Consider the following 13,900-nt stretch of genomic DNA (forward strand, 5'->3'; position numbering starts at 1 on the left):
CAGGTCACAATTGAAGTTTCTACGTGAGAAGTAGCTCTGTAAAGCTGCCACATGAAAAAGGATGGTTGGAGAGCTTTGTCGTGCAAATTAAGTAATTTTCTACCAAATTCATAATCCCAAGGGTTACCTCAGGAACAGAAGAAAAGCAATGGCAGTTTCTTGTCCCAAGTATGAAGTTCTGATGGTCACTTCACTTCTCTTTCTCTAATAACTCCCATTCAAACACCCTCATTTGATGATACAAATATATATAATAGAGATGGGCATAGATGTGACTCAAGTATAAATAAGTAGTCTCAAACCAATGAGCAGAGCAGTAAATTAAGAGCATAGTCTCCTCAAGAGCTACTACCACCACTGCTGCATTTGGCTGGCCTTAAGTATATGGAACTCAACTGAACACACTGGATCCCACAGAGAAAGGAAACCTCAGAGACCATCTTCCAACAGCATCAGACAAACTGCTTCACATGTAAATATTTCCATTTTGTCCTTATTTACCTATCCTGCAAATCACCCTTACTCAGATTCTCTTCAGAAGAGGACACATGATGGAGAGATATCTCATCGAGGTTTAAAGTTGTATTGTTGGTCAGCTTTAAAGAAGAATGAAATAAATCTGAATAGCTACAGATTAGCAAGCTTTTCTTTATACTGAGCAAGGGATTTGACACTCTAAGAGGCAACAGAATGGTATAGACAGATAAAAAAGATATAAGGGAGAACAAGCTGACTCTTGAATAGAAATCAAACCACGAATTTTTCACAAGGCACTAGAAAATCCTCCTTGGGACTCATGGCTGTCATGTAAAAAGACAAAGGACCCTTTATTTTAAAAGGGAGAAAACAAAAAGTACATATTAAATGGTCATTTTACATGAAAAGTTGCAGCAGAAGTTGGTCCCAGAGAGCTGTGACCAGTAGCATTCAACCTGTTCCCAAATTGATGCAGAAAAGGGAAAAAAATGTGCAGAATTCCATCTAAACAAAATGAAAAATAACTATGAAAACCTGTAAAAACTATTTGTGACATGACACTGAATGAGTAATAAAAAAGCAGGAGAAATTCAGTGTTGGCAAGTGCAAGGCAATACAGAAAAATTAAATCTAACCTTAATTACACATGTTAATCAATAGCATCCATAATAGTTTTTGCCTCTCAGTCACAGTTTTTCAAAGCCTGTTCATATGAAATCAGTGCTCAATACGAATTAAAAGAAATTGACTGGTTATCAGGAATGATAGTGAGAGTAAAATAAGCATCAACCATACTTCAAGAAGTATTACAAGTGCAGCCAAAGTGGACAGCCTTGAAAACTACTATTACTTACACAGATTAGGGTAAAAATGTACATTAATTCATTCTTATGACTATAACAGAGTATGACAGAGAAAGACATAATTGGTCTCTAAAAATGGAAATTATTCATGCTGGCAAAATAGAAGCTCTGACTGTTCTACCACTTTCTCCTTTTAGGCACAGCATTGTAACTTTCAGCAAACACACTCCCTGCAAAGTTTAGAGTAACACTTTTACCCCAAATGAGAGCTACTGCACAAACTTCTAAGTGTATTAAGCCACTCAGAGCTAGAAGTATTATGAAAAAAAAAAAAAATTAGTAGGACTATTGGATTCATTCTACTGAGGATGATAATTCCAGGATAATTCCTATAATCATTGCAATGCAAAACTGAAGAATAATTTCTCTAGTCATTCTTGTCTGCTTATTTTACTGAACTGTGGTAGAGATATTTGAAAGTGTCAGTGGGGATGTTCTTTTTTGCAGTCATCACTATTTTCTATTTCCTACCCCTCAAGCAAAGACATAAATATATTTTCACTTTCTTGTTCCTTCCATCCCTTCCACAGATAATTTTTCTCTTGACAAAGCTTTACTGTGGACAAATGGTGCCTTTCCAGACCTCAGGACATCAGTCTAAGTGAATGTATTTTGCTATCAGTGTTTAGCATATTGATTAACTTGTTTTTAGATAAAAGCTGCAAAGGAGAAGATGCTTCTTTCTTCTGTTCCTCAGCAGGGATCTCAGCAGTTTCTCATCACCTCCAGACTACATGCTGCATAGAGGTGTGGGGCCAAGTTGTCAGCAAACAGCAACAGCTGTGTTTGGTGTAGCCGGCAGCCCAAGCACATGTCATCCCAGCACTGCCCTCCAGGTATGCTAGTTACTTTACTGGGATAACCATCAGAAAAAAAGCAGCTTGTTGGAGAAGTTCTATACAACACAGTAGGAAATCTTTCTGTGCTCATTCACTGCTCTCCAGCTATCCTGTGAACTTGATACTGGTAATATTCCACCTAGACTATCCACCAAAAAACATACAAAACCTACAAGGAGAAATGAGGTTTGACTTGTCATTCTTTGGTACATGTGTAGGTTTTCAAGAACCCTGTTTAGAGAAATGCATAAATTTTACTCCTACCCTATTCTAAAGGCTCTTCAAAAAGAAATGGGAAATTCAGGATTTAGAATTATTCAAAATATCAGTCATGAATAGCATTTTCTAGTTTCATTTCTCATTTTGGTGATAGACAGCCCTGCTTTACCACAGTTACAGTTCTGGTAACTTTTCTTTGGCATCAAGCACTTACAGTATTTTTCAAGCATTTTTAACATAAAACCTGATAAAATTATTTTTATCTGTGGAAAGATTCTCTACCCTGTTATTCACATAAATCTTTGAAACAGTTTTGCAGAGTCAATTATTAGCTATGTGTGAGGTCGAAGAGCACTCAGATATTCACACAGCCACTGCTGGGCTGCAAGATCACTCTGGATCACTCTCCATCCTGTCCCAACCATGCCATTCTGCTTTACAACAGCAGTGTGGGACTGCAGGCTGCAGAAACGTGCCAAGAGGAGCTCGCATCAGCAGGGAAACCACGAGAAGGGAGCCAGCAGCTTGGTACTAGCTGGGGGCCCAGAGCATTGCACAAGATTTCTCAGACTGGGCTGGAATTTCCACAGAGCTTTGGTTCATGGTATTGGCTATGACAGATTGTATCTTCTTGGGGGAAGGTTGCAATGACAGAAGATATACTAAAGAATGAATTACAGAAACTGCTGCTGATCAGTGCATTGTAAAAACTCTCCTGCTGGCACTACAGCTACTATTGCTCACAGCTGGGAGCAAAGCATTTCAGAAGCCAGCTCTCCAGCCCTTCCCTGACACACTGAGATACGGCACTGCACATTCTAATTGCATTATAAGAAGTAATGCAACAAAGCCAATCTTAGCTGGCCCAATTCAAAGTTGGTGTTCATTTCATAAACATGACCAGGATGCAAAACCAGAAGTACGAGGAATTCTCTTTAAAGCTATGGTGCAGCTGGCAGCACTTACAGTAAAGCTCAGGTTCTGTGGGAATCATGCCACAAAGTACAGGATGCTGGTCAACACAGCCCAACACTTTCATTTCTTCGCATGAAATAAGTTCCTTTTTAAATTACTTTAGAATAACAAGGAATACTTTTAATTGCAGCATTGACAACTTCTCTTCAGCATCATGCTGCTTTTAAGTTAACATCTTCAGAAGAAATACTGGCATAGTCATGTCCTTGGCAGGCACATGAAAGAACATCACCAGAGACCCAGAAGTTCACTAGAGAAACACATGGTTCAGACACTGACCATTTGCTTGCAAGCATATGTAACATTTGTTTAAATTCCCATGCTATTGAGATGATTAACAAATAGCTTATTTACCCTGGGTTTTTTCCCATGTCCTAATAGCTCAGCTAATAAATAATCTTTTAAAAATGTAAAAAAAAATTTTCCCAAATGTAAAGAAATCTATTGAATCCCAGTAATCAGAGACTACTAATTTGCAAGGCATCATATCTAAACAGTAAAAATTGTATTGAGAAGTTACTTAAAGTAACAGCATATAGTTAATTGAAAGGTATAGCCTCAGCCATTTTGGAAACTAGCTCACATTCTTCTTCAGCTTTTTACATCAAGTGTCATAATTAAAATTTTAAAAAATTGATTCCATGTTGACAGACCTGAATGTAATGAAGGAACACAGGAATCAACAAAGAAAATGTCACCCAACCACACATTAAAGTTAAAACCAAATGTACTTGGTCTTCTTCTGATTTCTTCATATCCATTTTATCTATGTTAACCATTGGAAAATACTCATATACAATTTTTTCTCTTTTCCATTTCATATTCATAAGTGTTTTTGCAGTGTAGAAATGCAATCTACTAGAGATTCTTCCTCATTTGTCCATCAAAATACTAGCTCCATGATGTAGCAGGAACAATCTATTATCATTACAATTTTAATAAAAAAAGAAACCCGTGAAAACTGCAGCTAGCATCTGCAATCCAACCCGCTACAGGCAAAACAGCAGTGTTTACCTACCCTCTATTTCAATTTTGCCTCAACACCTGCACCTGCATGAATTCTATCCATATATATTAACTGCTTTTTATGGATTTTTTTTGTTTTGCATTCTCTGTATGATCCAATCCAGACCATTCCGTCCCCAAAAACTCACCAATGCCACTAATGAGGCTGTATCAGAATGTGCAACAAACAGGCTTTACAGCTATCAGTACTTGTGGAAACTGTGTTGCCTTTGGATCTGCCAGCAATCTGCTAAGCCACAATAACCTTTAATCAAAAAATTATGAGAGGGAAAAGGCCTTCAAATCAAAATGTTGTTTTCCTTTGTAATTTATGTGGCTTGTAATTGAAACATGGATTAACTTCAGGCATTTCAAATACACTGAGAAGGAATATCAATAAAACCCCAGTAGAAGGAGTTCATGTTTTGATCTTCAGGTCAAGTTTTCAACCAAAATCACAAAACCAAATCAGAATCTTAGGAAATGTGCATTATACATTTTCTAAAAACTAGGATCCTGCAAAATACTTTGATATAATAACTCAATATGTAAAGCACAGTAACCCATAATAATTTCTGGAAGGCCTGATTTTGAGTTATCCCATCTGATGTGGAATGGTAGGAGAACATAAAATAACTTGACATTCATTCTAGTCCCATGGAGCTTGAAAAGGTTTTAAAGGACATATATAAAGAGCAGTTAAAAATTGATTGAAAAAAAAACATTAAAAATACTTCAAATGGATTTTGAAATTTTCATTATTCTGGTGCTAAAGAAAATAGCTAATTTATTTTTAATCATTAATTTAAAATTTGTATTAAAAATTATTCTGACATTTGGGTTTTTTACTCCTCTTTCCCTTCTCACTTTGGAAGAGAAAAGCAGAGAGGAGAATATGTAGAAAATGCTTTTTCCTGGTGATATTGTTCTAATGCAAAAGAAATATCTACATGGAATTCACTGAAAAAGAGAGCAAGAGAGCTTTATAGGCACATACCTGCCCCAACAGTTCTACTTTAAATATCCAGTTATCTGAGAATGGAAACTCTCTAGCCAAAACACTTGTATTTTATATTGGCTATGCAAATACTTATCCCATGTAATGAATGTATCTATTTGTCTGTTGACTGAATCATAACCTTGTACCTAACTAGTACAAATTGAAGTTCTGCCTGGGTTTATTTCATTAGTATGCTATTAGAGGACAGGTATGGTACATTGTGAAAGCAACAGCTTATTGCAATTCACTTTCTGAAACATGAAACTATATAGTACCCACATGCAATCTTAATATTGCTTGAGAAATTCTTATTCCCAAAGTAACTTATACTGATATCTCACTTCCTGTTAGAATTATGAAGTAGATAAAGGCAATTGTAGCTCTATACAACTTATGATTGTGAGCATTGCTATGTCATTGCCAAAAGAAATTGTATTATTGAGTAATACTTAAACATTACAATCCCTTCATAAAAGTGCTCTTCATAACACTTCAAGCATTTGAGTTGTCCCAGCAGCACTACTTGATCTGTCATAAGGTTTTCTATCTAGGAGTAAATCTGCATTATAATTTTTTTATGTGCCACAAGAAACCAGCTTCCTTAGGTTTATTTTTCTCATCAGTAATTTAGCCCTTAACTTTCAAAATATTCCTCTGATATATACAAAACAGAACAGATTCTGTCCAGAGAGACACTTGTCAACAGGGAATACTTGTGAGTAAAAGACCTCAACTCTTTTATTAGTCACCCAACTGAACACCTGATAGCTCAAGCACCATCCATATTTCATGCTTGAAAAAAAAAGGCAAAGGCACCTCTTTCATAACACTGACAGATTCTATCATTAGACAGGTCTGGTTGTGAAGAAGAAACTGCAGAAGCCAGCTCAAGCCTTGCTGTCTAAACCATTTGTTTTGTTAACTACCTGTCAATGTTGCAAAGTGATAATCTGGTTGAAGTACATAGACTCACAGCTTTCTTGAATAAACACTGTACTTCCCCACCCTGAACTTCTAAAGACAGTTCAAAAGAAAGCCAAGTTCATTTTCATATGCTGAAATAGGCAGAAACTAACAACCTCAGTTAAACAGAATGAGGTTTATTCCTTACTTGTCAGTTTACTTGTCAATATATTTAAGCAACTAAAAATATGAACTGATGTGTTGGTCAGTAATACTAAATCTGAACCTCCACACTAAAACAGATGTTATGACTTCAAGCAGGATGTGGTGTGAAACACATTTCACCAACATGATTTGTATTTTCCAAAGTGTTACTCAAAAAGCAAAGGTCTATCTACGTACCAAAGAGCTAAGTTATTACAGCAGAGAACATTATAAACCCCGTGTTTTGCTGAGCCTTTAATAGATATTCTCATTTTAAATGCTACTGCAGCACATTAACTAAGTCAAACAGCAAAGACTTCCCCTCCTTACTAGCTCTCGAGAAAGCAACAGAACAACATCCTTGCATCTCCAAACCTGAGCCCAGAGGTGATGACCATTGTATCAAGCCTTCCAGCAGCCTAACTGCAGACCCCTGGGAAACAGGATCATTTATAACTGCCTGCCTTTGTAAGCAGGCACAGTTTCTCTGATATGTTTGCTCAAGAACTAACACAAATTACTCCCAAAGTACTTTTCTGAGGTGTATGTACTATCTGCAGGAATACTGAAGCCAGCAAGAAATATCTTACAAGCCCATCAAAGCAGATATTGTTTGAAGTGTTTCTGTTAACTGTGGTGAAAAAGGCAACACTCCTGGAATGAAGTGATACCCTTTATCAGATGGAATGATACAGCTGAGAAGCACAGATAAGATTTCAAGCATGAAGGTGAATCTATTGATGCAGTATCTGACTGCTGCACTGATATTTTTTCTTCAGAGTGCTAGTGGAACTAAACACTTGTTCTAGCTAGAGAAAAGATGGCTTAAGAAATTTTTATTTTACCAAAAAGGAGTGTCAAAAGCAAGTATTTGAGACAAGAATAAGTTTTAACTTCTTGGTAAAGTGTGTGTCATTTAGGTTCCTTGACTGTCCGATGTCCTGCAGTTCTGGTATTTCCCCATGCTTTCTATGTGATTAACCACTCTTTTCTCACTTCTCCATTCATTTTTTCCACATATCTTCACTGACTTGCATGGCAACTTCTTAGCATGAATTCCTCATGTAGCCCCTTAAGGAAGCAGAACTGTAGGCAATAACATTGCTTGCTGCTCCCAGCAATGCAGAGCAACTGTAGAAATGCAGTTTTAGGAATAAGAATGCTGCTCTTGACTCAAATGGCCTTGGAAAGGCATTTTGTATCTGATCTCACAGACATGATGAACAGAATGAGAGTTCAAGGTTGCAAAAAGTCAACATGAATGCTATTACTCCAGTGCCAAGAGATACAGAAGTCAGCAGTCTTGTTCTGGCTGTAGCTGATTCAAGTGAAGAGGTTACTGGTACCAGCTGCTTCACAGCTTATCCAAGATCACCACCCCACTACTTGCTTCCTAATCTAGTCCAATTAAATAACTAGGTTAAATTAAACTCTTTAACAATATATTCATAAATGTTTTCTCAGACAGCATACAAAGCACACAATTATTGTGGCAGATCTCTAGAGATTGGGAAAAAAAACAGAAGAGAGCCCCTGGGCAGTAACCTGCTCACCCTGCAAAGCTGCAACCCGAAGACAATGTGTGACTTTATTGTATCTTCACATTATGGTTCCCTAGACAGAGCTGAGCATTGTTTCCTTTATCCATAGAAACAATGGCATGCATAACTCCCCATGAAAAGTTATTTGCAGAAGTTGCTTGACATTATTGTATTTATCTGACTGAGCTGGGGGTAGCAATTAAATTGTGGAAACAACGAAAAGCACAATGGCTGCATGCAATGTACATAATGAAGAGTGTGGATATGACAGACAAGGTCCACTTGTAGTAGGTACCAAAGGGCACCAGAGGGACTGTAATGGAGATTCTCCAGAGAGAACTAAGCTGGCATGAGTCTGGCAACAGCTGGTAATTCCTTAAGAAAAGAACTTCATGCAAGTCCACAAAACTGGCAGGTTCTCAGGAAAGGTGCACTTCTTGCAATCAGAGGGTTCACCACAATAAATATTTGGCTGATGCCACCAACATCTGATTTCTGGACTAGTGGAATATGGTGAGAGAGAAGGAAGACTAGATAAAACATCCTTTAGTTCAAAGAAATGTGGGAATAAAGAAACTTTAGTCCCTAAACACATAAATAAAGCTGAGGAAGAATTCAGGGAGCAGTTTCCAGTGCAAAAGTTCAAGTACTGAAGATACAGTATCATTGGTACCCTACAAGTGATATCATCTATCCACATGCCAAGGGATGACAGCATCTGTCTAGAAAGGGACAGTGCTGTCATTCTGCTAAAGTATTTGTTTCTGTAGTTATAACTAGGAGTTTAAAGAGACCCTAGATTAAGTTCCTCTGTATAGTAAATACTGTGAAGTTAAACTTTAAAGCCCAAAAATACTACCTGCAGTGCAGGAAAGGTCTGCTGGAGAGAGCTCATACAGCACAAGAACCTTTATTGAAACAACCTGGCCAGCACTACCTGTAAAATAAAACATGCTCAGAGGAAAGCTCTCTGCTCCAGTCTACTTCCAGCTGATAAAAGAATCCATCATGACTGTTTTGAGCCCCCCCACTTTTTTTTTTTTGCTGCCCTCATTAGTTATTTCCATTGAAAAGTAACAAATACTTTCCCCCCCTCTTTCAAATTAAGAGCAAAATAAAACAGCACATGCAAGTTAGAAATAAATTCTGACTTTTTCTGTTACTGTAACCATACAAACTCTCTGCAGGATATTTAGTTACACAATAGCCTCAATCAACAAAAAATAACTCAGAGGCATTACATCATCTGATCAGACCCAAAGGCAACAGCATTGTTACCTAACAGCTTCAGACAGCTGATTAACCACTTTTTGTAGGGTGTCAATTACACCACACCCTGCATGTTCAGAACTATGCTGTTGACAGTACAACACAGAAAGAGAAAAGCAAACTGCCCCCCACATACACACCCCATGTACACACACTAATGCTACTGCCAGAACGATGTTTGTCATGAACTCAGCTACAAGTACTTAGAAACCTTCAGTAAATAAAATAAACAGGCACAGACATATAATGGCATATCTGAGCTTGTTACAAGACGGTATAGTGAAATTTTAAATTTCATTATGTTATGTCATGTTTTCAGGGAAAGAGAGGGTTTTAGAAGAAGTAATGAAGACCTTTAAGAAGGCACTCACCCTTGACAATGCCAGTCTGAGATTCAAAATCCCACTGTGGAAAAGGGTCTTTTCTTTAAAAAAATATATAAAACCAAAACTTGTTTTATTCAATTTCCTTCACATTCTTTCTGCTCATTTTTATGACACATTTCATCACTATGTACATTATGGGTGCTAAGGAAAATAAAGTGATCTTTTCAGTTTGACACGGAATGGATAATGCATACTTTTCTTTATAACCTCCTTTCCATGTGCCTGCTGGAAATTGTTTTTCATTGTTCGTAAACTCAAGGCACGTTTACACTGGAATACAGGAAAAGCTAAGGCAGAATGCTGGTGTGTAAGCCATAGTGGCTTTTTTTTTGGCTTTTGCTGTGAAGTGATAAATGATTCTTGGTCCCCCATGGGTTAGAGGGCACCAAACTTCAAATAACTACAACATCCGATAACAAAGTTTTTCTCCATCATTTGCAATCAAAACACCAAGAACACAGCCCTCTGGACCTCTCATCCTTCATGTTCAATTGTAAATCCTGATTAAATAGCTTGCAGGTGTCAGGATTAGAGTATATTCATTGGGAGCCTAAACACAGCACCAGCTGGGTTCCTCATTTGCCAGTTGTAGTTGCTTCTTTGTTTTGAAACTGTTGACAGTACAACTAAAAATATTCCTTTGGGTAGAGACGGCGTTAAATAACAAGCAGGATGAGTAAGAGAACAGCTGTAGATATTTTTCTGTGTTTAACATACCTGCCTTGTTGATTTATAGTAAGCCCTCTATATAATGTACATTCTGTGTAATCCAAAACATTTAACCTTTCGAGCTGGGGCTGTGATAAAGCTATCAAACACAGGAAAGGCTCTTGACAAGTCCTGTATTACCAGCCTTTTACTCAAAGGAAAAGTGAAATATAGTCTCACCTCCTTTTTAGTATAAAACAACAAACATTATTATGCTTTATCAGTTGCTACCAACTAAACTGTATGCCAGACATCCACATAAACATCAGCGTGGAGATGGGAGAAGAAAACATGTAATTTAGGCAAGTTCTCAAAATCTTCCTCTGGTGAGGGTCCAGTTGGTTTGAGCATGGCTTTCTTGAAGGGAAGCTCAGGTCTTCATATAAAGAACCAAAGTGAGTGCTTCAAGAACAGAGAGGCCATTTTCACCATTAGTCCTTTACACACAAGCAAGCAACATTTGCCAGCATTCAAGACCATCAGTTCAAATAAATTCCTTTTATTATGATTTTACAGCACATGGGTACTCCACAACCAATACTGTTGTTTTAAGATCTAACACTCGGGTTGCAGCTCATTTCTATCATTAAAGAATTTGCATTGTTTTTGCTATTTTGTCCAAAGCTGCATTCTCTTTGGAATTAAGTTCTGGCTACTTAAAAATCCCTGAAGTTTTCAAATACGTACACACTTTGACTTCCTGTCCCAAACTCCTGAGTAAAACATTACTATGTTTTAATCCCAAAGGCCACTTCTTTTCAATGGGCAGTGAACCAAGTCATACAGCATAGATGTAAAGAGAGACACATATGTGTATGAAAGACATTATTACTTTCTCTATAAAAGAACAGAGGGAAAAATCTGACATATTTAATAGTCTTTTTATTAGATGGCACTGAAGTAAAAAAAATGTTTGAGGGTTTCAGATAATCAGTCCAAGATAAGCTTAAACAAAATATTGACTACTTTACACATCTGCATTTATGGTGGGGGAGGATCATGAGTAGACATGGGCCAAATGGTCCCAAAGCAATTTGCACAGTAGTGAGGCACTCATCTCACTCATGACTAATTGAACTCACTTTTCTCAACGTCGGGTCTCAGGAGAAATTCAAAGCACACTATAGCATTTAATACTGAGATTTTAACAAGTTAGCTTGAAATTCTGCTAGAGTTTTAAAGGCAAGTTCTTCCCAGTAAAGAATATAAAGAGAAAACATCAGCACTTAAGAGGATGCCACAGGGTTAATGCCAGCTTTTAAAAGACTTCAGAATGGATTTTACCCAGTTCACATGTCAGGAGGCACAGCACGGAATCAATTTACAGCAGAAGCCAAAGATCACAAATTTTAGGGGAGCCTGGGGACTGATTCCCCCAATCGGTGCCGTGGGGTGCACAGATGAAAGAGCAAACTTGTTTTTTTTCTTTAATGGTGACAGCATATTCTGAAATTACGCACAGCAGGCAGGAGAAACCTGCATAGATTTCAAAAGATACTGCAGGTTTGTGTGCTGAAGCACACATTTAAGGTCCTAGTTAATGTGCTAGCCTTTCACCTCTGGAGGCCTGGGCTCAGATTTATCTGAGGTAAAATGAAAGAGAATTTGGGACTTGTATCTTCTTAACCCTTATTGGCCTTTCATCCACACCACACAAGTACAAACCAGTTACCAAACTTCAGCTCAAACTCTACTTACTCTTATTACTCTCTTAAGTCAACTTCAAGCAATTCTCCTAAACACTAGTAACAGCACAGTTCAGAGTTTCCACCAATTTAAACTGGAGTGAAAAGCCAAATTCTGTTCCCATTTATATCAGTGAAAACCTACACCTGTACCAGTATTCAGGGAATCCATGCAGAGGGTTTAAGCATAAGACATGAGAGAACAAGACCCTACCAAGACTGGAAAGCAGACTTTTTCAGCTTCAGAATATTTGCTCAGAGCTTGCTTGAAAGATGCTCCCTATATCTAGCTTTTACTAATGCAGCTCTAGATACTCTCTATTTTAAAAGCCCCCTGTTTATGGCTTTAAAGTCTTCATTGTCTACAGATTGACAGAAAGAGCCATGAATGATTATTTTTTAAAAATATCAAAATAGTTTTGCTTAAGCTTATTGGTGAGAATGGAAAAATCTGAATTTCATCTGCAACCATTATGTTTTAAGTCCCTCTGAAATTTAAGCAATATATGTAGCATTAAGTCTAAAAATACCTCAACAATATTCTTTCCACCTTGGCTGTAGAAATATTTTGTAGGAAAACATGATAATCACAATTTCCATTATACATAATAGAAGTTCTTCTTTTCCATGAAGAATGTCAAAATAAATTCTGTTGATAATGAACTTATGAGGCCCTCAGCAGGTTGGGAGAATGTTGTTACAATCACTTTTATAATCACCAAGCCAAAAACTTGCTGTATATACTCACTAATTATTCTCCCTTCACTCTTTCCAAGTTCATTCAGTAATCGTGGGTCTAAAGAGCCCAGCACACACAGCTGTTTCAGTACTGCCAGCTAGCAAGGCTGACACAAACATTCAGGTCTGAAGTTTGGCAGTTGTTTGCATTGCACGTGTTGAACAATGTTGTGTCTGTACTTAGGTGACAAACTGGTTTCAGAAATAGGTTTAACATGACAATACCAAGAGCAATGAAAAGGGCCACTTCTGTAAGGTAAATGTCATACATACATTATCAGAGCTCACAGGAAAAAAAAAGTTGAAACAGAATAATTAGACAATGGAAAGGAGTCAGTTTTGCCCAATCACTTTTGCTAGCAGGAAAGGTGTGATACAATCCTATACAAGGAGATGGAACTGTAAAATATGATACATTACAATGTGACACAGTAGACAAGCCTGTAATACAAAGAAACGTGTAGAAACTATAATATACTAAAGGGCTGAACACAAAATGACAGATTACACCTTTGTGCTGGGAGAGGCAAAAAGATTTGCTAAAGTATTTTGTTCTGGCTCATTTTCATAGTTATAGAAAAATACAGAAAAGTCTGTATTAACTCCTCCGAGATCTTTGTGTTTTCTAAATGGGTGAACAGGTGAATGAAGCAAGGAAAACAGTGCAAACTGCCAGAGCTGCAGCTTAAAAGGTGACAACCTGAGCCACACTGCATGGCAAATGGTGGGGTCAGAACATATGGGAAACAGGCCTAGGGATGATGACCAACCAAATACCTTGAATGTGATCCTCAGTGATCACAAACAATATATGCTCATTCATTCCCACAAAGCTCAAGTGATGTACGTGAAATACCACTTTGTAAGCAGAGTGAAATAATCAGAAGCTTTTCTTCTATACAGTTTCATGCATATATATGAAGAAATATATTTCCCTGAATGGCAATATCCTCGTTTTGTTCTAATCAAATAACTGAGGATGGAAATGATGTGAAGTTATGAGTAAATCCCAAAGGTGTTTTAACTTTTTTTTTTACATAGATTAAGTGCATTACATACACCTGCCTTGAAAGACAATCTGATCAGTT

Source organism: Lonchura striata, chromosome 10 (assembly GCF_050655825.1).
Source record: "Lonchura striata isolate lonStrDom1 chromosome 10, ASM5065582v1, whole genome shotgun sequence".
NCBI lineage: Eukaryota > Metazoa > Chordata > Aves > Passeriformes > Estrildidae > Lonchura > Lonchura striata.